General features: G+C 42.6%; 1 pseudogene; it reads left to right on the top strand.

Annotated features, from left to right (window-relative positions):
- The first annotated feature begins 2,083 nt into the window (after positions 1–2,083).
- LOC128104755 (60S ribosomal protein L19-like) lies at positions 2,084–2,664 on the top strand (annotated as a pseudogene).
- The last annotated feature ends 23,170 nt before the right edge of the window (positions 2,665–25,834 follow it).

Here is a 25,834-nt window from a genome sequence, read left to right as displayed (position 1 = left end):
TGCTACACACAAAGTTAGAGATGACCTCTTCCTTTTTTTCCTTTTTTTTTTAAGACAGGATCTCACTTTGTAACCTTGATTGGCCTGGAACTCAGAGATCCTCCTGCCTCTGCCTCCAGAGTGCTGGGATAAAAACAGACTACCATGCCAAGCAACAGCAGAGATAATTCCCAAAAGACTATGCCAAGCCAAATAAGATGGACATTCAGAGTATGTAATATTCCTTTCATGAAAGTCTAGATCAGATCAAACTAACCCGAACTGACAGAGACTGAAGTAGGCGAGGCAGCTGGTGGTGTAGCTCAGTATTTGTCTAGCATTTCTGAGGCCCTGGGTTTGATCCTCAGTATCAGGAGAAAAAAAAAAAAAAAAGACCAAAAGTGTGGCATGGTGGTGAATCAGCTGTTAACTGTATGGTGGGCCATTATAAAAACGTAAATTTGAGTGCATTTTATTATATTCAATTTCTAGTTAATAAAGTTGATCTAAAAAATTTCTAGAACAAACTATACATTAAAAGTGCTAAAAATGGGCCAGCAAGATAGCTCAGAGGGTAAAGATGCTTGCTGCCAAGCCTGGAAATCTGAGTGGATTCTTGGAACCTATGTCATGGAAGGAGAGAACTGACTCCTGCAAGTTGTCCTCTGACCCCTAAATGCGCACCTTGGAACATATTTGTGCACACATGCACTCATGCACACACATACACAATAAATAAATGTAATAAAAAATTTTTAAGGGGCTAGAGAGTGGGTCAGTGGTTAAAAGCTCTTATTTCTCTTGGAAAGGATCTGGGGTTCTGTTCCCAGCACCCACACGGTGGCTCACAACTGTTCACAAACTCTAATTTCAGGGGATCTAACAACCTCTTCTGACCTCCTTGGGCACCAAGCATACATGTGGAGCACAGACATATATTCAAGCAGAATATACACAAAAATAAGATAAATAATCATTTAAAAAGAAAAGACACCAAGAAAGCAAGGCCCTCTAAATCAACATGAGCAAACCTCATAAGAACTCACAAAAACTGAAGCAGTATGTGTAAGGCCTGCACAGGTCTGCACCAGGTTCTCTTTATATGTATCATGGCTTCCAGCTTAGTGTTTTTAAGGGATTCCTCAGTGTGCAAATGAGTGGGTCTCTGATTCTTGCGCCTTCTCTAGGTTCTTTTCCTTCTGTTGGTTTGTCTTGTCCAACTTCAATGTAATAGTTTTGGTTTTATCTTTCATATCTTATTTTATTATATTTTTTGAATGAATGAATAAATGAATGAATGAATACCTAGCCACTAGGATAAAGGTTAACAACTGAACTGTCATTTATATCTGCTGGGAGAGGAAAAATCAGTTTTCTCCAATGGAGTGACACTGGGTATATCCAGAGCAGGCCTCATGTTCAGGAGTAGTTGACCAACATATAATGGACTCCACATTTTTTTTTAATGTGCTTTTATTTGGTTACAGTTTGGTGGGGTTTTTTTGGGTTTTGTTTTGTCTTTTTGAGTATTGTTTTGTTTTCTTGTTTGGGGGCATTTTGCTGTATTGGGTTTCTGTTCTTATGAGAAAGAACTCAAAGTTGGGTGAGTGCGGGGGGGGGGGGGGGGGGGGGGGGGGGGGGGGGGGGGGGGGGGGGGGAGGGGGCGGGGGGGGGGGGGGCGGGGGGATCTGGAAGGACTTGGGGGAGGGGAAGAACATGATCAAATATATTTAAAGTTCAAAGTTGTTTTAAGTAATAAAAATATAATAAAAATAAGAAAATTTAAGTTCTAAAAGGATTCGGAGTAGAGAAAAAGTTCAGCAGGTTACAATCCCACGACAAAGCTTCCTGGAAGGAGAGTCTTGAAGACACAATCGTCCTGAGGAAGTAGCAGGAGGAAAAGATGGAAACTGGAAATTTACACAGCGGCTTAAAAAAATGATGATTATTTTGTTTTCAGTTTGGGGTTGGATTATCTTTTTTCACAAAGTAGTGTTTCTGCAAATTAGGTTTTTATTATCTCTGCAACATCATTTAGCAGCAATAAAGCACCTTTAAAATCTCACCAGTGGAAGCTTTTCCTTTTGCCGCGGCGTCCGCAACCATGAACATGCTCAGGCTACAGAAGAGACTTGCCCCCAGCGTCCTCCACTGTGGTAAAAAGGTCTGGTTGGACCCCCAATGAGACCAATGAAATCGCCAATGCCAAATCCCGTCAGCAGATCCGGAAGCTAAACAAAGATGATCATCCAGAAGCCTGTGACTGTCCGTTCCCGGCTCGACGCCGGAAAAACACTTTGGCTCCACAGAAGGGCAGGCATATGGGCATAGGGAAGCGAAAGGGTACTGCCAACTTTCAAATGCTGGAGAAGGTGACCTGGATGAGAAGGATGCGGATCCTGCACCGAATTCTCAGGAAATACTGTGAATTCAAGAAGACTGACCGCCATATGTATCAGAGCCTGTACCTGAAGGTCAAGGGAATATCTTGAAAAATAAGTGGATTCTCATGGAGCACAACCACAAGCTGAAATCAGACAAGGCCCACAAGAAGCTCCTGGCTGGCCAGGCTGAGGTTGCAGGTCTAAGACCAAGAACGCACAAAAGCATCAGGAGGAAAGCCTCCAGGCCAAGAAGGAGAAGATCGTCAAGACGCTGTCCAAAGAGGAAGAAGCCAAGGAATAAACTTCCCTCATGTCTGTACATAGTGAGCTGCCTGTGACCTCAGATGGATCAGTCATTAAAATAAAACAAGCCTTAAAAAACAACTCACCAGTGATGAAATATTACAGATTTTAAATAATGTTTCTCAAGATTTGTCTAATGGATTTTCAGGGATCTGAATGGTTGTGTCTGGTCCTTGACCAAGACAATTTAATTATCCTCATCTATTGACTCATGGCATTCTCTGTGTGCAGGGGTGTGAATCTATCTTTGTACCTCTTGTGAAATCCAGAGTTCTCTGTCCTCCCTCCTGGCTGGTGATTAAGAACTTAGTTATATCTTCTCTCCTTGCCTGAGAGAGAAACCTCACAAGACAAGTGACCAGAGAATCTTATCTTGATATCCTGGTGGAAGTCCACACAAGTGGTTCTCATAGGAGATTCTTTTTAATTATGCAATGAAACATGGTGTCATAAGCAGAGCTAGCCATAGGAGCAGAAAAAGAGGGGATGGAGATGGGACATAACGTTTGGACATTAGGAGGGCTGGACTGTCTCTCAAAATGATCATCCCTTGTGGACCAGTAGTTAGGACTTATTCCTATAGCTCAAGGTTTTATTTTTAAAATAGACAACATTTGAGAACTCCTTCCATGTCCACATGTTAACATTCTTGAAAATGTGGCATCATGGGCAGCCTGGTCTACAAAGTCTTTAAACTTGTTTTGCTATATTTATTATTGACTTCTTGTTTTGTCTCTAGGGTCTCATTCTGTAATTGAGGCTATGTTGGAATCTAGTATATAAACCCAAGCTGGTTTAGAATCCTTGATGATCTTACAGCTTCTGTCCCCTAAGGACTGGGATTACATGAATGAACTACCATACCCAGCTTTGAACTTTTTTTACATTCTGCAAGAAATTTTATTGTTAATTTTCACTTTATCCATCCTACTATAAGCAAACTATTTTTCTATTTAATAGGAGGAAAATTATTATTACCCTTAGGTTTTTTTTCAGCTTTGAAGTTTTAATATTTCTATTAGTTTTAGAAAACTAGTAAGAAGATTCTTGCATAGACAGACAGACAGACAGTGTCTTAGTTAGGGTTTTAATTACTGTGAAGAGACATCATGACCATGGCAACTTTTATGAAGGAAAACATTTCATTTGGGTGGCTTATAGTTTCAGAGGTTTAGTCCATTATCATTATGGCAGGAAACATGGTGGTATGCAGGCAGACTTGGTGCTGGAGAAGGAACTGAGAGTTCTACATCTTGATCCTCAGGCAACAGGAAATGAACTAAACTAGGCATAGCTTGAGCATAGGAGATGTCAAAGCCCACCCCCACAGTGACACACTTCTTCCAACAAGGCCACACCTACTTCAACAAGGCCACACCCCTTAACAGTACCACTTCCTATGAGCTTATGGGGGTCAATTACATTCGAACTACCACAGACAGATCTCTTTGAAGATAAACCTGTTTTTAAATTACTTGGAAATTCTCCTAAGAATTATTTGAGTCTTTGCTCTTTGAATGGTTCTTTGAACTGGTTGCAACATCTTATTGTTTTCCTTCTTACTGAACTAAACAGAGTATTTGGGACATGCACATTTTATATTTATTTTATCTTGCAGAAACCTGGCTTTTTGGCTGGGGACATGGCGTGTTGGCAGAGCCCTTCCCTTAGCATACATGATGCATTTCTAAACACACACACACACACACACACACACACACACACACACAAAGAGAGAGAGAGAGAGAGAGAGATCATATATACAATATATATATATATATATATATATTTTTTTTTTTTCCTCATTTTTAGGTGATGAGGATCAAAGCCAGGACCTTGCACATGTTAAGCTTCTGTTTCCTCAGAAAGGTATTAGCTGAAACTAATGGACAGGACACTTTGAAGCTGTGCTAATGTAGGAGTCATCCCTGAAGGGCACCTGCCTCACTTAGCTGCTAACAAAACCTCTTTATTATCCATCCCAGGACTTCTTGAGAGGCCTTTAGTAGAAATCATCAAACAATAAATTGCATTGGTAGTCTTTTTAAACCACTAGTCATGTTTTGCTGTGGCTATCAGGACTCATGTATTACGTACGTTATGTTCTTTTTTAAATGTTCTTTTAAAAGATTTGTGTGAGTGTGAGTGTGAGAGTGTGTGTATACACACACACACACACACACACACACACACACACACAGAGGCATGAGTACACATATGCTAACTTAACTCTGGTCCTCTGGAAGAGCAGCAAATGCTCTTAACCACCAAACCATCTCCCCAGCCTCTATATCATATCCTTTTTAAAAATTACAAAGAAATGAATTTTATTTCATGTATATAGGTGTTTGCCTGCATATATGTCTGGGCACCACATGCATGCCTGGTGCCTGTGAAAGCCGAAAGAGAGTGCCTGATCCCTTGAAACTGGAGTTGTATTCAGTTGTGAGGCACCATGTGGGTGCTGGAAACCAAACTGGTCCACTTAAGAGCAGCCGGTGCTCTGAGCTGTTGAGCCATCTCTCCAGCACCACCTCTACCATATTCTTACCCAGTCTTAACCAATGCTTGTCCTTATACTGACATGATGGTGTCAAGCAGACTCCGGAATCTCAGTAAATGTTCCAGTTCACCCTACTCAATTGGAGATGCTACAGAGGTTGTCAGGGGAGTTCCTTCATGTTGTTTTGCCAACAGGTTTTGGTGCTAATTTGGGGAGCCAACATTCAAACAAAGGCTATTTATTTCTAGTTTGGACTTTTATAAATAAAACTGCTGCAGATACTGTTGTACATTTTTGTTTCCTTGCTTTGTTGATGTTTTTGAGAAAGGACCTCACTGTGTAGTGCTGGTTGGCCTTGAACTCACAGAGATCCACCGGCCTCTGCTCCTGAGTGCTCAGGTTAAAGGCCTGCACCACCATGCTCAGCTCTTGTATGTTTTTAAAGTGGATGTATCCACCTTCTCTTGGAGGGGATTGGGTGCTTGGCTTCTCATGACCCACGCGGTACATTCTCACAGCTTTAGCATCGATGGTGTGATTCTACTATTTCAAGGCACTCTTATTCAGGAAGATGAAAGTCACAAATACAATGAGGTCCTGGTGACTGTGAAGCCAGGGGAGGATGATGGAGAGAGAGATATATCCCTAGAAGAACAGAGTCTTGATCTGGTGTGTGCCTGACAGTCAAAGTGAGCACAGTCATGGTTTCTGCAGGAACACTTACAATAGCTGGGCTATGAAACCAGCCATTGCTGGATGAATGGATAAAGAAAACATGTACTAATGGAATCCTAGTCAGACATAGAGAAGAATAAAATTATGTTTACGAGAAAATGGGTGGAACTGGGGATCATCGTGTTAAGCAAAATAGGCCATATTCTAAGACAAATGTACATTTTCTCTCATGTGAGGAATCCAGATCAAAAGAAAAAGGACATAGACATACAATGGGAATTATTTAGAAAGAGGAAGCAGGTAAGTGGGAGAGGAAATGGGCATGAGAAGATAGTGGGGGATGAATATGATTAATGTGCATTATAGATATATAAATGCCATGTGGAAACCTTTTCTTCCTTTCATTTCTTCCTTCCTCCTCTTCCTCCTTTTCCCCTCTCTCTGTCTTTCATTTCCTCCATTCATCCCCCTTTTTTCTTTCTTTTTTTAAAGACAGGATCTCACTATGTAGCTCAGGGTGAACTTGTGCTCTCCCTGTGCCTGGTCTAGTGCTGGAATCACAGGTATCCATTCCCCAGAAAGCCTCAAGTAAGAAGCAGCACTAGTTTAGACAGCCATGAACTTGCCACTCTGCCTCATCCACACACTCACCATTTCTCAGGCACATGTCTGCTCCATTGGGAATTTAGGTAGTAATCCCTCTGCCATCCACGGCTTGGGAAGAGCCGGGTGCAGATAGCCCAGAGTAAGTTTTCCAGGAGAGGACTTTGCCCAGTAGAGTCTAAGGCATGAGGCCCCTCACTGTGCATGGAGAGCAGCAAACACAGACAGCAGAGATGAGTCAGGACGTCTTGACCTATTTTGAAAGTTAACTGTGAACCAATGCTCTGCAGAAAGAGACTGGCAGTGGAGAGATACAAAAGAAGGAATACCAAAGAGGCCTCACTCTGGGTGTCTTACTCATCATCATCATAAGTAACATTTATGAAACATTTGCAGTTGGAGTGTTGCAGATGCAGAGAACAGTTGAAAACAGCTGCCTGTGCTAAACTGAAAGAATTCAATGCAATCCAGAGTCTTTTATGTTATGAAAAAGAAATTAGTCATTAAGGACCATTACGGCCATTATTTTGGTAGATGTAGGAGCAGAGTAGAACAGAAATCAAATGCAATTCCACACAATCAATGGGAATCCACTGACTCCAGGAGTCGGGTCAAGATTCTCTGCTCATTGAAGAAATCTTTCTTTCCTTAGGTTAATTGGCTGTTTGTTTTAGTGTGTGTGTGTGTGTGTGTGTGTGTGTGTGTGTGTGTGTGTGTGTGTGTGTGTGTGTGTATGTTTCTCCCCAGACTGGAAAGAATGTATTTGGGAGGCCTGTGTCTGCTTGGTAATAATAGGTCCATTAACAGAAGGAAGTGGTCTGCCTGCGCCTCCTGCCAGGAATTACAAAGAGGAAGGCACTCCTTCCCACTACCACATGGGGGAGGGAGAGATTGGCTCTTCACCTTCCTTCCTATACATTTCTGTTAAAATGCTTAACCCTTCTATGACTGGTATGTCTCTCTCTCCTTGGCTTCATGTAGCAGTTTGGGGGTAATTGAATTGTCAGTGGGGCAGAACAAAATGGTGGGGACCTTGAACACTGTCTTTTGTCCTGAACTTCAGACACACCAGCAGCTAGATGTAATGGTTCCTTCCTGGAATCCCAGCATCTAAGAGGTTGATGCAGGAGGACTGCCATGAATCCAAGGCAATTCTTGACCAGGCTACAGAATGAAGCCCTGTTTTTAAATCAAACTAAAAAGACTGGGGAGTTGGCTCAGTGGGTGGCCTGTTTGCTTGTAAGCATAAGAATTCAAGTTTGATACTCAGAACCCAGGTTAAAAAGGCCTGGTGTGGTAGTGTGCACTTGTAATCACTGCTCTGGGGAGGTAGAGTCACACAGATATTCAAAGTTCATTGGCAAGCCACACTAGTCTATTTGATAAGCATTGTGGACTTTCCAGAAAGGGAGAGAGACCTGTTAACAATAGAGACCTGTGAGAGACACATGTGCATCAGCACACACATGTACACACACACACACAAATAAATAAATAAATAAATAAATAAATAAATAAATAAATAAATAAATAAATAGATGAGAGAGTTGGGGATAGAGGAAGGCAGGCCAACAGAAGAAGTGAGGTGGTGTTTTGGTTGGGATTTCTATTGCTGTGAAGAGACACCATGACCACAGCAACTCTTATAAAGGAAAACATTTAATTGGGGCCCGCTTACAGTTCAGAGGTTTGGTCCATTATTGTCATGGTGGGTGGCAATGGTGACATGCAGGCAGACATGGTGCTGGAGAAGGAGCTAAGAGTTCTACATTTTGATCCACAGGCACAAGAAGTAACTGTGTATCACACTGAGCATAGCTTGAGCAAAAGAAACCTCAAAGCCCACTCCCATAGTGACATACTTCTTCCAACAAGGCCACACCTACTCCAACAAGGCCACACCTCCTAATAGTACCACTCCCTTTGGGAGCCATTCTCTTTCAAACCACCACAGGTGGCTAGTGGAAAGCCAGGGACCGGTGGAAAACTCCCAGGATGCTTAGGGACAGCCTTAGTATCATGCAATCTTCTGCATCCCCTGTAGCTAAAAGAATACTGCTGTCTAGAGGGGAAGGGAGGGAAACCACATGGCTGTGTTACATTTATACTGTTTAGGAACCAAAGAATTCATACCCACCATGATTTGTCACAGAGTTTGAAGTGAATTGAACAACTCCATCTGATGTCAACCATGAAGACAGATGGGAGAGCAGCACTCGACTTCCAGCAGTTTGACTGTGGCTCACGTTTATTCCAGACCAGAAGCTGCTGCTCTCAGCCTCTTCCCAGAGCAGGGCAGGTCTGCCAAAACAGAGTCTTGGCTCTACCTCTCTGTCTATTTGCCTGTGGTGCCTTCCCAGGTGTCCACTCTGCCCTCAGTGTTAGCCTCTGTAGTTTCAGTCCATCAGACAACAGGAGCCCTCATATTTTTAACCCCTAGATTTCACTTTTAGTTCATTCCCTGGCTCCTTTGTCCTGAGTTCATAGTTTTTTCTGCTTCATATTAGCAAATTCTTTTACTCATGTGGCCTCAGAAGCAAATGAGTATTATTCTCAAATTGAATATATACAAAGTTTTACATATACGATAGGCATCACAATAAATAGGCAAAAATATTTCCCTATTCTTCTGTTACTTATGATGATAGATACAATCAATTTCTTTCTGAGCTCATAATCTTCCTGCTTCTACTTCTCAAGTACAGATATGCGCTACCACATTGGGCTAACAGATGCCATTTCTAATGTTATCTCTCAGCCATTAGATTATGATCTCTACATTGCCCATTCTGGTGCCTGCACATGTTCACTCCTTGGCAAGTGACAAATTAGCAACCAGATCTCTCATCTTGATCCCAGTAACAATCTGGCCTTCTGGTCTACCCACAACAGTGCTTGAGCCAGATGGGGCAAAAGGTGGAAGCCAGCCCTAGCCCATTGTATCTAAAGTGATCTTCATGAAAGGGATTTATTCCTAACTGGTAATGAAAGAGAATTCTGGTACCCCAGATCTCCATCCCCAGAGCCAGTGAGTGAGTCACACAATGCTAGGTTTAGGTTATAAGGATAACTCTTTGACAGACTGACCTTTCTTGGTCTGCTCTTGAGAACTCATTCAACAAGCAGCCAGGGCACATTTCTTGCTTCCATTTTGAAAACTATTAAAATGAGAAGCATCTCAAAATATTCCTCTAACCTAAATCAGAATATCTCAGCCCTTCATACCATTTTTGGTTGTTGCTTAAAGACTTTATAACTTTTGTTCTGCTCAGCACAACGCTGTCCTTAGGTTTGGTCACTGTCTCATTGACTTTGTATTTCCGCGTTTCTAGGGATGCATCCACAACAAGATGATGGCTGGGACAGTTCCAAAGGTTATCATTATGGAACCATTTATAGTTTTTAAATGTGAGGTGTAAACCAGTTTCCTTGGTTACGTCAGTTGTCAGCTCCAATGGACTAAAACCAAGCTAGACCTTTTGCAGTGAATTTGTGGAAAATGTTAAGGATATAAAACACATTTAGGAGATATTAGAGAGCATCCTAGAGAGAATTATGTTTAATGCCCTCCATTTTCTGTGTAATAACCTGTGGCTGCCATCCCTCAAAGCTCATCAGTTTCAGTCGTACAAGATTTTTCTGGAGGTTATAACCACAATTAAGCATTTACATTGGGAGTTCGCTGTAATAAGTTCGCCTCACTGTCTCTCTCTGTGGAGTCAGCTTTGTAGTGACCCCTGTGCAGAAGCACTGGAAGACACAGAGCCCTAGGCTAAGCAGCTCCACTGGGTCAGGAGCTGTCTATTGCAAGTCAGCTCCATGATCATGATAATCACAATGCCCTCAAGAGGCTCACAGATCCTTGGAACCTCTTTTCATAATGTATGAGGTTAAGGAAAGGGTCCAATGGTCTCCATCTTTTCAGGTCTGACATTGTATCATCTCATTAATCTTCTATTACACAAATTATGCCTTTATCAGTCAGGCCAAATAAATGATTAACTGTGACAGGGAAGATGAAGGGAATCTTGGAGAGGAAGAGTTTCCATACAAACCCCCACAATCCTCTCTGTACTCTCCATTCTCAGATCTGGACAGTGGATTCTTGGGTAAAGTACCATTCAATCAGCAGAGAGACAGCTCCCACTCCAAGGACAATGCCATACCCCAGCCCCTCCATTAGGGAATCCCTGGAACTGTAATTGATTGAGAGCCTATGTCATAGTTGAGGTTTCTATTGCTGTGATAAAACACCATGACCAAAAGCAACTTAAAGAGGACAGGGTTTATTTGGTTTACAGGTCACAGTCCATTATCATGGGAAGCCAAGGCAGGAACCTGGAGGCAAGAACAGAAGCAGAGGCCTTAGAGGAATTCTGCTTCCCTTGGAGGAATTAGTCCTTGTGTCTTGCTTGCTCAGTTTGCTTTCTTGTATCATCCAGGACCACCTGCCCAGAGGTGGAACATCAATCATTAATCAAGAAAATGCTCCATAAACCTTCTTATAGGCCAATCTGATGGGGGTATTTTCTCAATGGAGGTTACCTCTTCCCAAATGACTCTCAAGCTTATGTCAAGTTGGCAAAACAACAACAATAACAACACTGACTAGTGCAGGTGGGTATTAGGAATAGAGGCTGTGGCAAATGATCGTGCATGCATCCCATCTGGGGTGAACCTCGTTGGTTCCCAGATGGACCTTCATGGTAGTTTGCCAGATCTTTGCACAGTCTCCAGTTCCCATATGCTTTGACACTAATATTTCACCCCTGTGACCTTCCAGAAGTGTGTTCTTGGGTCTTGGGGTTAGACACTGGCCAAGGAAGAGAGGAATCTGGAACTCAAGCTCTCCTTTCTTTCTGGACGCTGAGATGCACCCCTTTAACTCCAGGCTGATCCCTTCCGAGCTATCTATGAAGCTTCCACCCTCCCTGGCATCAGGCTGAGCTGGGACTTCCCCTGATACTGTACCCTTGCTGGACCTCTCTGCCTGTTTACTCTGCTTTCTGACTCCCTTAGCAACTTTGTCTCTTTGTAGTCCAGGCAAGCCTTGAATTCACTTTAGATCTGCCTGCCTCCTCCTCCCAAATTCAGGGATTACAGGAGTGCTCCACCATGCCTGGCCTAAGAGTACTTTCTTAATAAACCATTTAGACCCAAATCCTTGGCTCAGTCTGATTCTGGAAGAACTTGACCTACAGCACCATCTAAATGCCACCATTTAAAGGTCACTTACTATCTGCTAAATGATGCATATCAGAGAGCCACATTCAGCCAATAGACTGACAGTTTGTACTATCTGCCTTAATTTAAGAAAACATTCCCAGTCCCTTGAAGAAAGCAGGGAACTTGATAAGGGCATTGAAAAGTTTGCCATAGATGCTGAGAGTTTCCACAGGCATCTATCAAATGCCTGTGGCTGTCATGAGCTCTTGTTTCCTAATGTAGTCTGTTCTTTCTGCTCTCTATATTAGCACTTGCTGCTGTAAATGATGGAGAACAGGAGCAGAGTGAGGTAATTCCTGGGATGGTTTATGATGCACAGTAGAAATCACTTCCAGTTCCATATTTTAGAGACACTGTTGTGCTCTTTGTGCTAATAATGCCTAACATTTGCTTAGTATGTTATTGCTTTCAGAGTGCTCCTCAGTATGGCATTCTGCGCGGTTCCTAGGATGTCTCTAGGATGGATATTATGATCCTCTTTTCACAGACAAGGGCTGTACTCTGAAAGCTGCAAATCAGATAAATGGGGCCATAAAATAAGGATGTTTTTTTCTAGCATAAAGAGAACTGGGGAATGACCCCACAGTCTTAGCGACTTGGTGGTTGCAAACCAGAGAGAAGCAGACGAGTGTGTGAGAACTGGGATGAACAGAGAGAATTCAACGCTAACATGAAAAAGGCAAGGTAGGATGCTTGCAGGAAAAAAAAACAAAACAAAGAGGGTGATGTGACTGAGAGTTGGAAAAGTGGGTGAACTGACAGGGAGGTCAGGCAGTTCCAATATTAGGTCTGAAGACTTCTACTCAAGATATATATTCCAAAGTATTAGCTACATCGGGCAGGGACTATGGCTTGGGGGAGTGGAAGCTGATATTGAAATCCAGATCTGATCTGGGTACCTCTCTGCTAGTAGAGGGATTACCTAATATGTATGAAGCCCTGGGGACAGTATCAAACCCAAATACCACATGAAACCAGGCGCAGAGTGGAGAAGGGATGAAATTACAATTTTAAGTGAATGTCGTAGTTGGATGGGGTGATATGTGCCTATCATCCCAGCACTCAGGAGGTGGAAGCAAAAGGATCCCAAGTTCAAGATCATTCTCTAATATACAATGAGTTCAAGGCCAGGCTGAGATACATGAGACCCTGTTTCAAAACCAAAACCAGAACCAGAGGCCCCCATCCTAGAAACTGAGGTCTAAGGCAAACCAGATCAGTTTGGGTTAATAGAGCAACATATTGCTGATCTGGAGTCAGAATTTTTCCTGTTTGCTGGTCAGTTTGACTCCAGAATGTCAGCTATGAGACTATGGAGAATAGTCATTGAAAGTATAGACTCCTAACAAAACAAATAAACTAAAATAGACTCCTAGAGATCACCTGTATATTGAAGCCCTGACTCTATCACTCGGGAGCTCTATGACCACAGATACATTGCTTAGCATGTACTATGGGTACTGGCAATGACTTGGGTGGAGATTGTAGCTGCTACAAGGAAAGGACTGTGGTCGAGAAACCAAGCAAATGATTACAACTGGGAAGTAAAGAAAAGTAATTAAGGAAGCAACTGATGGAGAGGTTTATCAAAAGCCACTGGACGTCTTTGGCAGAGGGCAGTAGGCACTGTGGTAAGAAGTCACTGTCCACATTTGACAGCTTCGTTTTTCTCTGCTACAGCCTGTCATCCTCGCTAGGGTGAGAACATGTGCCCGTCTTTGTAAGTCCTTTAAGGCCAGGAACTTGGCAATGGAACTACATTTTGCCAGCCTTTGTTCTTTATTTTAACTGTGCAAACACAAAGAAATTTAATTCCATTCAAACATGGATCCTACAAATGAGGACATTTTCTAGAAACTGTTCTCACTCCTACAGCCTTCTACCCAAGAGAATTTGTGCCTTGCAGTTGGGGAAAGGATAACGTTGTTGTTTGGAATGCATGTCTTAGCTGGAGGTTTGTGACATATGCCTATAAGCCCTGTATTCAGGAGGCCAAGGCAGGCGGATGGCAAATTTGAGGCTAGTCGGGACTACACAGCAAGACCCTGCCTCAAAAGACCCAAATTAGGGCCCAGGGATGACTCAGAGAGTACATTGCTGCTATGCAAGCATGAGAGCCTGAGCTTTGATTTTCAGCATCCACATCCCCAGTGTGGAGAGGATGGAGACAGGTGGATTCTGGGAGCTCACTGGCCAACCAATCTAGCCCAACTAGTGAGCTCCAGATACAGTGAGAAACTCGGCTTCAAAATGTAACATGGAGGGGCTGGAGAGATGGGTCAATGGTTAAGACACTGGCTGCTCTTCCAGGGGCCCCAGGTTCAATTCCCAGCACCTACAGATCAGCTCACAACCCTCTGTAACTCAGTCCCAGGAGTTCCGACACCCTCTTCTGGCCTCATGAGGCATGAGGCACACATGTAGTACACAGATATGCATGCAAGCAAAACATCCATATATAAAATACAGTAATTTTTTAAATGGAGATACAGGGAAGATACCTGACATCAGCCTCTGGCCTGCACATGCACACACACAAGCAGCACACACACATGTACACATATAGACCACATGCACAAAAGAAACCCCAAATGAAATAACATAAGGAGATATCACTTTCATTACAGGTGATGGAGATAGTTTTTACAGTGTTGAAGTGGATTCAGAGAGAATCTAAGTTCATTCAATTATTGCCTGTGGGAGCTGGAGAGATGGTTCAGTGGTTAAATGCACTGGCTGCTCTTCCAGAGGGCCCAGGCTCAATTCCCAGCACTCATTTGGTGACCATCTGTAACTCCAGTCCCAAAAGGTCAGATACCCTTTTCTGGCATCCATGGGCAACCCACACATACATGGTTCACAGCTAAGCATGCAGGCAAACACTCATATGCATAAAATACAATATATTTAAATTTTTTATTGCATGGGCATAAATTATTTACAAAAGCTTTGGGTCACAAGAATTTGCTTGGGTAGAAGGAAGCCCCTTGCCTCAGCCTTATTAGAAGCCTGGCTTGAAGGCACAGGCTAATGACGGTGATGCATGAGTGTCCAGGAACAGCAGGACATGTAGATTCCACAGGGGATCCAGACTTGATATTCACCCACACTAATTTTTGAAGCCCACAGCATATGATTAACTACGTTAATTACATTTATCCCACACATGATTTTCACCCCCATAGACCTCTTTCAAATGATAACATCACAGCATTTGAAGGAAAGTCAGCAAATGGTTCATCTTTTCTGTTATATATGACACCGCACTAGCAACCCATCCATGAAGATGAATTAAAATATTAATTTTCCAAGAGCTCTAGGAACTGCAATTTCTATTTCTATGGAGATTTAGCACCTCCTAAATGGGAGCTATGGCTGCTGTGATAGTTTCAGTAGAATACCCCTAAACCTTTTTCTTTTTTCATTTTTTCCTTCCAGGCAGTGTGGGTTCTGGTTAATGCTGGAGTGGCAGAGGGCTGAATGGAAGGCAGCAAACTCATTTGCTGGAACCATTTCCTCAGTCTGAGAGATAATGACAGTGAGAGCCAAGCGTGAGAAAGGGGCTTGAAGACAACCTCAAAGCCAATCCGAGCACCTGCTGAGCTACGTCGTTACAATGTCATCTGAAATGGACCAGTTGGGCAATGGTCCTCTGTGAACAAACATTCATGAGCCTCCTGTACAAATGTTAGTGCTGTTAGACTCAGCGGGAGAGCCCAAATGAACGACACTTTTGCACACTATTCTCGAGGATGTTTGTAGCCTATTTGGGGGGAAAGAAACATAAACATACATGAAAATTCAGCATAAGAAAGAACCAGATTGTATGGCCTCTGCTTTTCCCTTACAGCTTTCTCAGTTATAGGAAGAGAAATCAGTTTACACAACAAAAGGCATTTAGGCTCGTGCAGTTGCAAAATCCAAAGGTCCAGAGGGCTAAAGCTTGACTGGTCACCAATGTCCTAATAACTTCTATTTATTTCAACTCATCTTGCCTTAGACCATTCTCCTTCATAAATCAGGAAAGATGGTCACTGCTCAGGCAACTATGGTTTGACCTTGCAACATCCCCAATAGGCTCATGTTTGGACTCTTGTTTTCTAGCTGCTGATGTCATTTTTCCAGGTCAGGGAATCTTCAAAGGAGATAGCTCTAAACTTTGTCCCACCTGGTCTCTGTGATTCCTGGTCTGCTCATGTAAGCTGTCTATGCCACAAGTTCCTGCTGCCCTGAACTCCACCATGCCTTTCCCTCCATGATGAACTGAGATCCTCTGAAACTGTGAGCCAGAGTAAATCTCTCCTCCCATGCCTTGTTTCTATCCAGTATTTTGTTATGGAGACTCCAAAGTAAAGAGACCCAGGCTACACATTGGAATGTCAAGCTGCTTTCCTGAAGACAGAGAACAGTTCCCAGCAGTGTAAATGAAAGTTGTAAAATTCATTCTGATTCCTAAATCCAATGGCCACCTGGGTGACAGAGGTGACCATCCATATGAGGCAACTGGGGCACTAGAGAGACGACTCAGCAGTTTAGAGCATTCATTGCTCTTGCAGAGGACCAGGGGTTCAATCCCCAGTAGCCACATGGTGGCTCCCAACCATCCCTAACTGCAGTTCCAGGGAATGAGATGCCCTCTTCCTCCTGCAAGGGCATCAGGTACACAAGTGGTTCACAGACACACATGCAAGCAAAATATTCATACACTAAAAAATAAATTCAAAATATATGTGTATAAAACAACAGGGGTGCATGTTTGGAACTTGAATGAGGATGAGTTTCCTTTTCCAAAGTCCCTGGGCTTCATGAAAGAGGAATTGATAAACAAGCGTGAGGAGCTGTTAAGAAGGGGGAAGGGAAGATGGACATTGTACGGGTAGCCACCTAGGCCAATTCAAGAAAGTCCCAAATCTTTCCCAGACTTGGGCCAGAGCTTCACAATTTAAAACACTGGCCATTTCAGTGAGATCTTTGTCGCCATTTAAGCACATGTATTTTTCTCTTTTGAAAAGGCATGAATTCCTTTTTGTCCCCTAACACCTGCTTGCATTTTTGAAGAGGGAGTGCTTATACTTGTGGTAGATTTAAAACTATTCTAATTCCTTCGACTTCTCCAATTTGCTGGAGAGTGAGCTATTAATGAGGAACGATCTGTAGCAAGTCTTTCTCTGTTCCACCTGCCAGCTCCCAAATCACGACACAGAGACTTATTATTAATTATGAAAGCTCAGCCTTACCTTAGGCTTGTTCCTAACTAATTCTTATAACTTAAATTAACCCATATTCTTAATATACATTCTTTTACATGGCTTGGTTACCTTTATTCTGTACTGCCCATCCTGCTTCCTCCCCATCTGGCTGGTGGCCCGCCTTTCTTCCTCTCTGAGTTGAGTCCTCTCTGCTCCCAGAAGTCCTATCTAACCTCCTCCTGCCTAGCTAGTAGTTATTCAGCTCTTTATTAAACCAATCACAGTGACACATCTTCACACAGTGTACAGGAATATTCCTAAATGATGATCTAGATCAGGGTGGCCAGTAGGCATGCTGAGAGTGAGGGATTGTCTTCATTATTAACTGATGTAGGGAGACCCAGCCCACTGTGGGCAGCGCCATTCCCTTGTTTGGAGCCATGAGCTGTGCGAGTAGAGAGGGTTAGCTCAGAACTGAGCAGTAAGCAAGGAAGCAGGCATCCAGACCTTCCTTTGCTCTTGACTGTAGGTGTGTTGTGACCAGCTGCTTGAGTCCCTGCCTTGACTTCCCCTCAATGATGGACTGTACCCTTTCCTCCCCTAAACTGCCTTTTGGTCAGGGCATTTTTTTGGTCACAGCAACACAAATGAAGCTAGGACAAGTGTGGAGAAAAAGTTATCCCCTCATATTATGTAAATTACAAGGAAAGACTAAGTCTCGGCACCTGCAAGTCTGTCACTTAAAAATTACCCCAAGGTTAATATATTAAAATCAACTATCCTTCAGTATTCAAACTGTGGCCCCAATCACTTAGTTCTCCTCTAAAGCCAGGTTTATGAAGTGGTGTGGGTCAAATGCAATTACAATATAGAAATGATTAATGATTTGCATATGCTAATAACATTTTTTATAGCTCCATTTCAAGTGTTGCTGATTAACTGATTTTAAACAAGGTTACTTAGGCTCCAAAACGTAGGCAAAATGGACCTTTTTCTGTCAATGTCAGTAGAAATTCCCTGACTTAAAAAATTGGGAAGGTTAAAAAAAAATGCAAACAATTATATAATGTTGAGTTTAAGCAAGGGAGAAAGGGACTCAATTAAAACCAGGCCAAAAAAAGTAATTAGGCTGCCCATCCTTGTCGGGATGAACTGGAACAGGAGAAATGAAAGCTCTCTGGTCAGGAAACAAGAGAAAAGTGCCAAGGTTCTGTCACCTACATTAGTTAGCACAAAGGCATGCTTTAGGTGACATTCCTTTTTCTCGAGCCTGTGAGAAAAGCGACTGTTCTTTCACAGGTGTCCAAATGTCCCTGAGAGTCTTAACCCAGGCTTCCTTCTAACAATTGCATCATTACAATTCCAATTGCCTTTCATATGCTTTTTTGTTACCTTTGGAAAACTAAGTGTTCTTCTCAGGGTCACAGAGCTGGGATGTATAGTAAGCGGGATGCTGACTGGGTTCCAGGACTTCGAGGAGAAAGCCCAGGCGTGAAAGTGAAGAAGCTTCTTTTACACCAGAGGCCTGGATAATTGGCTAATTCAAGTGAGAACACTGTGGATTACTGGGGATGTTTCCAAGGACAAGAGGAAATGGCTGGAACTAGTGAGGTGGCTCTGGGGTAAAGTGCTGCCCCAGCACCCTTTTAAAGCACGGAGCATGCCTGTAATCTCAGTGCTGGGGAAATGGAGATAGGAAGGATCCTAGGTGAACCGATGAGCTCCAAATTCAGTGAGAGACCCCAGCTCAAAAGACATGACAGAGAAGATACCCTACATCAACATCTGTCCTCCCCATGCACCTACACACATGCACACACTATACACAACCTTTTCCTGTTCATCCTAACATGCTTTTCTGATATAGTATATGCTTGTTTATTATTAGCTATTATTTTAAATTAACATGCTTATAATAATTATGTTTATTGTATAATAATTATACAAAACAACATTTCTCTTTGACAAAGAAACATACATGCATGTTGACAAACTTTAACAAATCAAGTGCTTTTCCTTCCCCATTTCCCTTTCCAGTTCACATGTATGTGTTTACATAATTTTAAATTTATTTACATTTTAATACACAACAACTTTACATTCTGCTTTATTTATTTAACCTTGAGTGATAATCACTTTACAGATTACCAAGAACCATAAATTTGTGTGTGTGTGTGTGTGTGTGTGTGTGTGTATGTGTGTATGTGCGTGCCTGTGGGTGCAGGTGCACACACATGCCATGGTGCTCGTGGTCAGAGGACGACCTTCCATTGTTGGTCCTTGCCTTTCTACCTTCTCTGAGACAGAGTCTCTTTGCCACCATATAAAGCAGGTTGGCTGATCTCAGAGCATCTAGGGATTGTCCTGTCTCCACTTCCCATCTCTCCATATCGGTGCTGGGGTTACAGATGTGTGCACTACTGTGTCCCAGCTTTTGTGTGAGTTCTAGGAATGTGAACTCTGTCAAACCCTCACCCTGAGCCATCGCTCCAACCTGGTATTTTAAATAATTTCACGATAATTACAAGCATAGACCACAATTTACTCAACCATTTTTCTGGTGTACACATGAATAATTATTTCCAACTTTTTATTGTAAATGAAGTTACTATGAATTTTATCTTGCACACAACTTTGTTTTTACGTTTCCTTAGGACAAACTCAAATATCTCTCTGTACGTGTGTGCGCGCGCGCATGTGCACGTGCGCACATGTGTACACAGATGCACACGAACACTTTCCTCCTTTTGGTCTGTAGTATTGTTCAAGATGTTTTTTAGATTGCTTTGCTGTCTGGATGGCCTATCTGTATCACTCAGTTTCTCCTTCCAGGTCTGGTAGCATGCGCCTTATGTACTAGGTGCTCTCGTACCAACTGCATATGTACATAAAGTTGTTAAGCCTTCCTGTTGCATCGACCCAGTTATCAGTGGGGAAAGAACATCAGTGCCGGTAGAGGCAGGATTTTAAACAAAGTCAGTCTTCTCCAAGTGTAGCCCCTTCTGCTTTCTCTCAGCTACCATTTACATAAGAATATTTTCCTTCTCCTGCAGCCTGGGTGTGTCCTAGCATCTAAAGGGAGTTCCTTGTAATTAATGCAAATGGTTGGATCTTCTCATTTGATTCTTCTCTCAAATCCATTCAGCCACTCTGGCCTTTCCATTGGGTGGTTTGTTCCCTTACACTGAAGCTGTTGTTGACAGGGAAGAGCTTACTGCCTCGCTGGTAACTGTTGTTCGCCCAATGCTTTGGTTTTGGTTTGTGTTTGGTGTTCCCCTTCCGTCCTTACTTGCGGTCCTCTGGTTTCCTTGCTTCCCCACATCGCTCAATTTTGATCCATTTCTCTTTCTCTTCCGTGTAACGAGCACAGATGTTTCCACTGTGATCACTGAGAGGCTCTAATAAAATACCTGATGGTCATAGCAGCCTATTTTAAACTTAGGACAATTTCTCTTGCATGAAAGAGCTCTATGCTCCCTCTCCATGTTCTATAGCACTAATGCCACAGTTTACAATTACACAGTATATACCATTAACAGAATTTAGATATCATTGCTTATAACACTCGTGACTCTTAGCTTTTATAATAATTACAATAAATTTACCCACCCACATAATAGTAACACAATATTCTTTCCTGTCTATATATTTATTAGCAAATGTAAATATTTTAACATTGCCATGTTACTGTTTAGCTTTCTATCTCTATAGAGTTCTCTTTAGCATTTCTTATGCAGAACATCTATAAGAAAACACTTTCATTTATCAAAAAAAGTATCATCTCACTGGGCGGTGGTGGCTCATGCCTTTAATTCTAGCATTCAGGAGGCAGAAGCAGGTGGATCTCTGTGAGTTCAAGGCCAGCCTGGTCTACAGAACAAGTTCCAGGACAGCCAGGGCTACACAGAGAAACCATATCTCAAAAAAAAAAAAAAAACAACCCAGATATATTAAAAACAGATCTCCCACATGACCCAGGAATCCCAAAGGCAATGAAGTCAGTGCCTTATAGAGACATCTGCCCTGCCATGGTCATCCATGGAGCCCACTCAATGTAATTGAATCTGTGAACACTAAGTTCAGTGAGAGACCGTCTCAAAACATAAGGACAGAGCAATTGAGGAAGAAGACACCCAGTGTCAACCGCTGGCTGTCACGGGAATGTGCCCACATATACACACATACACAGATACATACACACAAAAAGAAAGACTTCTCATCTCACTATAATGTAGAATCTAAAACCTCAAACATATAGCAAATTAGTTACTTTTGTTGTTGCTATGACCACAAGAAGTAACTTGAGAGAGGAAGCATCTACTTTGACTTGGAGTTTAAGAAGGGATCCATCCACTGTGGCCGGGAAGGCGTGACAGCAAGGGTGAGGTGGATGGTCATGGAGTGTCCACAGGCAGGAAGCAGAGAACAGACAGAAAGTGGAGAGGAGCTACCAAACCTCAAGGCTTGTCCCTGGTCACCCACTTCTCCAGCAGGGCTCAACATCCTGAAGATTCCAGAACCTTCCAAAACAGACCATAACTGGGGACACAGTGTGCAAACATGAGCCTAGGGAGGGGCATTTCACACTCAAACCACGACACTTAGAAACAGCGGGATGGTGGTTGTCCGTTGTGCAGTATTCCTTCACACTGTGTGAAGATGTATCACTGTGATTGGTTTAATAAACAGCTAAATGGCTGAGAGCTAGGCAGGAGGTACAGATGGGACTTCTGGACAAACAGAGCTCCGGGAAGAAGAAAGAGTTGCCAGCCAGACACTGAATAACCAGGATGGGCAGAATGGAGATGAGGTAATGAAAGCATGGAAGAATGTAGATTTAAAAATATGGGTTAATTTAAATTATAAGAGCTAGTTAAAAACAAGCCTAAGATAAGGCTGAGCTTTTATAATTAATAATGAGCCTCTCCATGTCATTTTTTTTGTGAACTGGCAACCCCAAAAGAAAAGTCTGTCTACAGATATCAGAGGGGAAAGGGTGGAAGAAATGTAGGTCAAAAGGTATGACATTAGAGCCACCTAGCCCAATCTGAGGACCACAGTTAACAATACTGTATTGTATACTGAGAATTTTTTGAGAAAGGGAGTGTAGGTGCTTTTTACTACAGATAAAAGGTGAGCATGTCTAGAAGTTAATTTTTTTTTGACAAGCCATCATTTTACTACATACCAAAGCATCATGGTAAAGGTCTGTAGTTCACAACATCTGTTGGTAACTAAAAAAATACACCTGTATTTATGTTCTTGGACCGAGTGTGGTTTTTATATGCTGAGTCTCACACATGGTAGGCAACCACTCTACCACTAAGCTACTGTATTTGATTTATTTCTTTTTTTTAATTGCTAGATATGGTGGTGCACATCTTTAATCCCAGCATTTGGGAGGCAGAGATGGGTAGATCTCTGTGAGTTCAAAGCCAGTGTGGTTTATGTAATGAATTTCAGGGTAGCCAAGGTCACACAATTAGACCCTTGCTGTGGCATGTCTTTCTGTATACTGTGAATATGTGTTCCTCCCATTGGCTAATAAATAAATCTGTTTTGGCCTACAGCAAGGCAGCTTAGAGGCAGGCAGGAAATCCAAGGAGAGAGACAGGAAGAGAAAGGCAGAGTGGGGAGACACCAGCCACCGCTAAAGGAGCAGCAAGATGCCAGCAGACCGGTAATGCCATGGCCACCTGGCAACTTATAGATTAATAGAAATGGGTTAAGTTATAAGAGCTGGCTAAGAAGAACCCTGCAATAGGCCATACTATTGGTGATTAATATTAAGCCTCTGAATGGTTATTTTATAAGCGGCTGAGGGACCGTGGGGCTGGGCAAGACTGGAGGAACGTGGGACCTGAAAAAACTTACGATTACAGACCCTATATCAAAAGAATATTTTAGCAATTTTGTTATTACGTGTGTGTGTGTGTGTGTGTGTGTGTGTGTGTGTGTGAAGATCAACAGACAACTTGAAGGAATTAGTACTCCTTCCACCATGTGGGTTCCAGAGATCAAACTCAGGTCACCAGGTTTGATGGCAAAGTACTTTTGCCACTGAGTCATCTCACCAGCCGTTCATCAACGTTTTTTGAAAGCATTTGCCTTTCTGCCTTACAGAAAAATCATTCATTAATCATTTATATGTATTCTCATTAGAAAGGCTCATGGGTGGGAACCCAGTAGTCAGAATACCAGGCTCTTCTTAAAACCTTGAATAGTTGAATGCTATAAGGAGATTTTTGAGTGTAGCATTTCCCAATGCAAAAGAGATGGGATCTTTGAGAAGCTTTCTCTGAGGGAAGTGGGAAAAATCCAATTAACTGTTTTCATAGCAGCAGCTGGTTCCTTGGAGTCAGAAGAAATACCACCTCCCAGGAGCGAGCATTTATTTCACTTCCAGTTAGAAGTGCAGTCACCTGCTTCTTTAAGCCACCACACTATCTGTTAACAGTATTGACGCTAATTAGGACGACAAATAACAGCAAATGCTGAGGACACCGATTCCCATGCTCCTGGCTGTCCTCTAATCTTTATTTAATTTGCCTCTGTGGTTTTAGTACTGATGAGATTTTTAAAGTCTATTTCAAGTTCAGACTCACTTTCCTGTTGTACAAACATGTGGTGCTTCATGATAGTTGTGTGATGCTAAAAATAATGACATCTTATTCTCAGAATTTCCATTTTTGAGTGTTTAGTATACAGTAGAAACTATTAGGAGCATTTAATGATGTGTTAGCATATTAATGGAAACAAAACAACTCATTAAGTGCTTATAACTGTTGGATGAAGAAACTTGTTCCAAACCACACGGCTGTGGCCTTCATAGACGCCGCTGTAGATGGAGCATCTCTTGGTGAATACCAGTATTTCTCTCTATCTTCCCTTGAATACTATTTCTTCCTCCTTTCTCTCCCTCTGCCTCCTTAGGTACTTTGCAATCTTCACTGTTTCATACTATTCTGACCCCACTGCTACCCAAACCCTCTCTCCTATGTGACAATCTCCTGTCACTCTCCTCTCTGGATTTTGAGGACGCTCCTCACATAGTGTTTTCTCCCCATTTTTGTCACACTCCTCTACAGTAACTCCTGCTATGCTCTTTCCTGCCCATCTGCCTTCAATGTTTTTTTTTTTTTTTTGGGGGGCGGGTTTTCGAGACAGGGTTTCTCTGTGCAGCTTTGCGCCTTTCCTGGAACTCACTTGGTAGCCCAGGCTGGCCTCGAACTCACAGAGATCCGCCTGGCTCTGCCTCCCGAGTGCTGGGATTAAAGGCGTGCGCCACCACCGCCCGGCTCAATGTTTTTTAATCAGGCAGGCAACTCCATCTCTTCAGGAAGAGGGGTGAATTAAAGGTGTGTCCCTCACAGAATTTTCTTTGTTCATATACAATTCTTAATAAATTCAGATATGTGTATGGCTTTCCACGACAGCCCTCAGACATCCTCCTTTGTCCACTAATACTAATTACCTAGGAGACCTTGATGTTGTGTGATATTTTGATCGCGTTCTGACAATAAAGTTTGCTTTGAGTCAGAGGGCGGAGCTAGCGACTAGCTGACTAAAATTAACCACAGAGGTTTTGGAGGGCTGAGGATAGAGAGACAGGAAGTAGTAGAGTGGGGCTTAGAGAGAGTCTCAGCCCTTTTGGATGGATGAACGACAGAGATAGGAGGTCACTGGTTGCTCTCCGCGGCTTCTCTGATCATTCAGGTTCTTACCCCAATATCTAACTTCCGAGTTTTTATTGATAAAGATAAATGCATCACTTTGACTCATCTCCTGCCTTAAATAAATCTCACTCTCCACTTCAGTAAGATTAAAACTCGGATGCTCACTCAGCTATCTTCTGGGCATCTCTACCAGGATTCCCCTACCTAAAATATCTCAACCCAGCACCCAACAACAGTCTCAGAAATACAAATTGGCCTGTTTTAACAACAGTCTTTTGAGTCTGAGTAGACAAAGCATATTCATAAATAAATAGGCTTGAAAAGCTTAAGTTTGTTCTCTGGTGCACAGACACATAAAAATCCTTGTAACTTGGCCAGGACTGGTGGTATAGGTCCGGAATCCCAGCAACTCGTGGGGCTGAGGCAAGAGGGTGGCAGACTCAACCTGCCACCCCCTGAGGAATTTTTTTAGACCCTGTCTCATTGACAAAAATAAATAAATAAAAAAGAAAGAAAGTCCAAACACAAAATGCATAAATGCATAGCATTATGTATGCATTCATCTATGATTAAATGAAAACTTATTCTGACATATAGCTCCCTAATAACCCCTAGTAATCCCTTTGTGTGATCAAACACATCCTGGAATATATCTGGGACCTAGAGGATATTGTGGATCTAGTCTGAACTGATTGGTTTCATACTCAGTAAGGGAAATTATCCTCTGTGTGAACTTTTAGAGGAAATCCTTTACTTATATTATCTTATGCATATGAATGACTGAGAATGCATATGATTAAATCTAGAAGCATCATGGGAAAGGACATGCACAATTCATGTGAACAAAGGCTCACATAACTCAAGCCTGCCAATCCTGGTAACCAACCTCTCCCAGACCCATAGAGAGAAACTCCAGGCAGTGCTCTTGAGTAAATGTCACTCAGAAAGAGATGTCTTCCTGCAGTGCAGCTGGCCTGTACTTTTACTTTGCTATTCGTGCTTTGTCTTAGTTAGGTTTCTATTGCTGTGAAGAGATACCATGACCACAGCAACTCTTTTTTTTTCACTTTTCTTTATTAAGAAATTTTCTACTCACTCCACATACTATCCACAACCCCCCTCCCACCCCCCAGCCCTCTTCCCCAAGCCACCCCACAACCCTACAGCCCCCAAATTGAGGTCACTCAAACAGTTTGAGCCAAACAACTGTCTTCCTTATCCAGAGGGCCTAGTCCAGTCCCATGGGGGCTCTACAGCCACCATTCCACAGTTCATGGGACTCCACTAATGTGGCCG

The sequence above is a fragment of the Peromyscus californicus genome, unplaced genomic scaffold (genome assembly GCF_007827085.1).
Source record: "Peromyscus californicus insignis strain IS unplaced genomic scaffold, ASM782708v3 Scaffold_11__1_contigs__length_118956290, whole genome shotgun sequence".
In the NCBI taxonomy this organism is placed as follows: Eukaryota; Metazoa; Chordata; class Mammalia; order Rodentia; family Cricetidae; genus Peromyscus; species Peromyscus californicus.
The sequence above is the reverse complement of the archived record's forward strand: the minus strand, read 5'-3'. Positions and strand labels throughout refer to the sequence as shown.